The sequence below is a fragment of the Elephantulus edwardii genome, unplaced genomic scaffold, assembly GCF_000299155.1.
Source record: "Elephantulus edwardii isolate Elephantulus edwardi_28Jun2011 unplaced genomic scaffold, EleEdw1.0 scaffold00035, whole genome shotgun sequence".
NCBI classification, from domain to species: Eukaryota; Metazoa; Chordata; class Mammalia; order Macroscelidea; family Macroscelididae; genus Elephantulus; species Elephantulus edwardii.
The window spans coordinates 15,704,062-15,709,389 of NW_006399785.1; the positions used below are offsets into that span (position 1 = coordinate 15,704,062).

Below are 5,328 nucleotides of genomic sequence, written 5' to 3' on the forward strand. Positions count from 1 at the left end.
GGATTGATTCCGTGACTGGGGTAATCGGGATGGGTGTGTCAGAGGCAGTGCGGTTGGCGCAGGATAGAGCAGGGTTTAGGGCTGTTGTGCATAGGGTTGCTATGAATCGGAAACGACTCGGCGGCACATAACAACAACAACAACATCTTTTATTGCCAGTGATTTTGAGCATTTTTTCACATCTGTTGGCCATCTGAGTGTCTTTCGGTGTGGAAAGTCTTTCCATGTCTTTTGCCTATTTTGTAATTGGGTTATCAGTCTTTTTTTCTTGTGGAGGCCCTGTAGTATTCTGTAAACTTTTGTTATGAGACCCTTGTCTGAGAAAGGCAAAGATTTTGAAGCTCTGTCTCACATGCTTTGGGCATATGGCCTAGAAGGATCAGTCCTTGGAGATGGACAGCACAGTCGGAAGTGTAGAGGAACAGCACGGGAGAGGAAGACACTGGATAAGGTGGATTGATACAGTAAGTAAGGTAATGGAGTTAGGTGTGTCAGTGTCAATGAGACTGTCTCGGGAAAAGACAGAGTTCAGAACTATTGTACCTAGTTTTGCTATGAGTCACAGGTGACTCAATGGCACACAACACAATGAAAATAACTTCAAAATAAGGAGTTCTGGTAGCATATTGCATAGCGTGCTGTGCTGCTAGCCAAAAGGTGAGTGGTTCTAACCAACCAGCCAGTCTATGGGAGAAAGATGAGTCTCTTCCTGTAAAGACTTATACAGTCTCAGAAACCCAGGGGAAGTTTATCACAAGTTGGAATCAACTCTACACCAGTAAATTTACCTCAAAATATCTACACAGTGACAATGGGGAAAAACAATAAAGGCACCATGTTCATGCATGAAATAAAGCACTATTTAAAATAGGAACAACAGGGTGAAAGAATGTGAAGAGGACAATGAATAAAGGGAGTCACCCTCATACCTGTATTTACTTCTGTGTGCTGCCAATATTCTACAGGAAATTAAAGGATGAAGAGAAATACGAAGAGTTCTTATAAACCATGAATGAGCCTAAATAGTATTATGTTGAGGGAAACAAGTTGATCAAAAAAAGCAAAAATACTCGATGATATCACATATCTAAAAGATCTATTATAGTCAAAGGTACAGAGATTAAAACTGAATAGTGCTTACCAGGGGTAATGTAGGTGAAAGACAACAAATAAAGCAGACAGGAGACAGGGTGGCTTTCACTTCTTGTTGTTGTTAAGTGTCATTGAGTTGAATATGACTTGTAGCAACCCTATGAACAAAAGATCTGCCATCCTCATACTTCCTGGTACACAAGAGCCCATTGCAGCAGTCACTGTGTCAACCCACCTAGTTGAGCGTCTTCCCCTCCTTTACCGACCCTCCATCCTTCCCAGCATCATGTCCTTCTGCAAGGAATAGCCCCTCCTAGCAACATGCCCAAAGTTATGAGGTGAACCCTCATCATTCTTGCTTCCAAAGAGCACTCTAGCTACACCCTCTCCAAAACATATCTGTGTGTTCTCTGGGCCATCCATGAGATGCTCTTCTCCAACACCACAGCTCAAAGGTGTTGTAGTAATGGTGAAATGCTTGAAACCTATTCTTAAAATGATTTTGAAATTCAGATAGAATAGATTCAGAATCATGACTTGGTTGTTACAGATTAATTTTTATTTTTTCATCCTTAATATGAAGTTGCATGTGAATAATTGATGGTCTGACCACAGTCCACTCCTGGCCTAGTTTTGACTGCCAATATTGAGCTTTTCCTTTCATAGATTTAGTCAGTCTAATTCCTGTGCAACCCATCAGGTGAGGTCCATATGTAAAGCTACTGTGTGTGTCTTTTAGAAAATGTATTTGCATGAATAAATCATTGAAAACACAAAATTTGATCATTCTCTTTCCAGCTTCATTTTTATCACTAAGCCCATATTTTATAACTACTGTTCCTTCTTCACTGTTTCCAACCTTTGCTTTCTAATCACCAATTATCATTAATGCATCTTGATTGCACGTTTGGTCAGTTTCGGACTGCAAGATTGGGTAAAAATTTTCAACTTTTTTCTTCTTTGCCTCTAGATGTCCGAGCATATGTTAGTCATGGGCTTATTGTGGCAGTCACCCTGCCACTCCTCCTGGTCAAGGGTCTTTCTGTCCTTCACCAACCCTCTACCTTTGTGAGCATCATGCCCCTCTCCAAGGAATAGTATCTCCTAGCAACATATCTGAAAGAGCACTTTCAGTGCACTCTTTCCAAGACATATATGTCATGTTAATGAGTCATGCTGTTGTGCACGATGTTGTTATGGGTCAGTGTCAACTTGAAGGTCAACCAGAGGTGGAGGAAAGGAGGAAGGTAGGATCACTGCTTCAGAAGCATTATGTTTCTGTCTTTGGTAATGGAATATCTGACAATGCTTATTGGTGAAGATTGAACAATATGATTGATGCAATTGGCATCACATTACCTATGGAAAAGTGTTTAATGGGTACATTTGTATGTATATATATTTTTACAAAGATAAAATCAAGAATAAAAGCTGGATACTATGATAGATGAAGAATGATAATAATTAATAATATATTTATATAGGAAATATGTGGCATCCCTCATCCATGGCCATAATGGACATCATGAATTAATCATAGTCTTTCTGTGGATTATAGATGTTCTCTCACATTCTGAACAAAAGATCACAGGAACACATCATCAGTTGATCACACTGGCTTCCAAGTACAAATCACCTTCCTCCCTAGACGCCTGGCCCTTCCCGTGTGAGGTGAACTTGTGTTTGCATTGAAGGGGCGCTGGCCTAGCAGAAGAAAAGACCAACTCCCCTTCTTGGGTTTATTCTGGCATTATTACCGGTGGCCACAAGCAAGACAGTACTTGAAACATACTATTTCAATCAAAACACAAAACAAAACCCTTCCTCTTTCCCGGGCAAGCTCACCAGGAAGCTAGCCATTTATAACCATGCAGTCACTGGGAGTGGTCTGGCCTCCGTAAATTGAGCCCAAGGACTAACAGCTTGTAAAGCTATCTTGAGCATCTAAGGGCAATTGTGTATGAGAAAGAAAAATGGGAAAATAATTTCATGATTAATGGTTGTTCCTCCAAAGTCACTTTCAAAGTCCTTTTTGCCCACATATAACTTGAGTACAATATAAGGTTGCCTTGGTAAAAGAATTATCAGAGCTACTGCCTCTTTTAAGGAGTCCTGGTGGCATCATAGGGTAAGTGTTGGCCTGCTAGCCAAAAGGTACAGAGTTCAAACACACCATCAGCTCAGTGAAGGAAAAGATGATATCACCTTCTCCTATTAAGATTTATGCCCCAGGCGCTCTGCTCCTCATTGATCCAGATTGCCCTCTCTTCTCATGCAGCCTCAGTCACATCCCTTAGACACAATGGTGAAGGTCAGAGTAAACAAATTTGGCCACATTGGACGTCTGGTCACCAGGGCTGCTTTTAAGTCTAACACAGTGAATGTTGTCAATGATCCCTTCATTGACCTCAACTATATGGTGGTCTATATATTCCAAGATGATTCCATCCATGGAAAGTTCAACAGCACTGTCAAGGCTGCAAATGGGAAGCTGATTATCAATGGGAAAGCCACCACTATCTTCCAGGAGCGAGATCCCACCAACATCAAGTGGGATGATGCTGGTGCTGAGTATGTTGTGGAGTCCACTCGTGTCTTCACAACCTTGGAGAAGGTGGGGGCTCATATGAAGGGTGGGGCCAAACAGGTAATCATCTCTGCTCCTTTTATTGATGCTCCCACATTTGTGATGGGCGTGAACCATGAAAAGTATGACAACTCTCTCAAGATTGTCAGCAATGCCTCCTGCACCACCAACTGCTCGGCTCCCCTGGCCAAGGTCATCCATGACAACTTTGGCATCATAGACGGACTCATGACCACAGTCCATGTCATCACTGCCACCCAGAAGACTGCGAATGGCCTCTCTGGAAAGCTGTGGCATGATGGCTGTGGAGCTGCCCCAAACACCATCCCTTGGCACCTGCCAAGGCCGTGGGCAAGGTCATCCCTGAACTAAATGGGATACTTAACAGCATGGCTTTCCGTGTCCCCACACCTTATGTGTCAGTTGTGGGCCTGACCTGCTGTCTGGAAAAAGTTGCCAAATATGATGACATCAAGACAGTAGTAAAGCAGGTATCAGAAGGGCCCCTCAAGGGCATTCTGGGATACACTGAAGACCCAGTTGTCTCCTGTGACCTTAACAGTGGCACCTACTCTTCCACATTTAATGCTGGGGCTGGCATTGCCCTGATCGAACACTTTGTCAAACTCATTTCCTGATATGACAATGAATTTGGCTACAGCAACCGGGTGGTCAACCTGATGGTTCACATGGCCTTCAAAGAATAAGATCCCCTTGGACCACCAGCCCCAGCAATAGCACTAGAAGAGAGAGAGACCCTCAGCTGCTGGGGAGTCTTTGTCCAGACTCAATCCTCCCACACACTGAGAATCTCACATCCTTGACACAGCTTCCATTCAGTCCCCCTGAGAAAGGGTAGGGGCTTGGAGAGCCCATCTTGTCATGTACCATCAATAAAGTGCACTGTACTTAGCAATAAAAAATTATGCCTCAGTACCCAATGAGGCATGTCCATGGGGGCTGGGGGGAGATTTACATTTATTAATGAAAGCATTAACAAATGTTTCATGAGTACTTAGTACATAGAGAGGGGCGGGTAGTGTAGTCCACAGACAGTTGTGCTCCAAGTCCAACAACTGCACTTCTTGGCATTTGAATCTACCAGCTGCTCTAAAGGAGAAAGATGAACAAAAACCCACTGGAGGGGCAGCTGTTAGTCGTATCTCATGTGATTGCAATGAAAAAGAGACAGAAGATACATAATTCAAACTGAGTTTTGTTGAGTCAATTTCAACCCTCCATCCAACGATTTCATCTTGCATTTTCTAGAAGTCACTGACTTTCTAAGGCTGTATGTCTTTATGGGAGGGCACTTCATGTATTCCTCCTGTATATCTTTCTCCTGGTGGATTTGAACTGCTTACTTTTTCATTAGAAGTCCAACACCTTACACACTACTACATCACTAGGGCTCTAGTCCTTGGAGAAGAACACCATGCTTGGAGAAGTAGAGGATCAATGAAGGAGAGAAAGACCCTCGGTGAAATGGCTCCACACAGTGACAGCAGCAGTAGACAAGGGCGCAGCAGAGGGAAGGTGGTAGAAGGAGACAGGACAGGACATTCTTCTGTTGAGATGAAATTGTGGAAATCAGAAAGCCCTTCTGGATTCTTTATATCAGGAGTTCGGAAATTTACCAACAATGGAGG

The 5,328-nt window shown here is 43.0% G+C and overlaps 1 pseudogene; it reads left to right on the forward strand.

Annotated features, from left to right (window-relative positions):
• Positions 1–3,394: 3,394 nt before the first annotated feature.
• On the forward strand, positions 3,395–4,386 carry LOC102848093 (annotated as a pseudogene).
• The last annotated feature ends 942 nt before the right edge of the window (positions 4,387–5,328 follow it).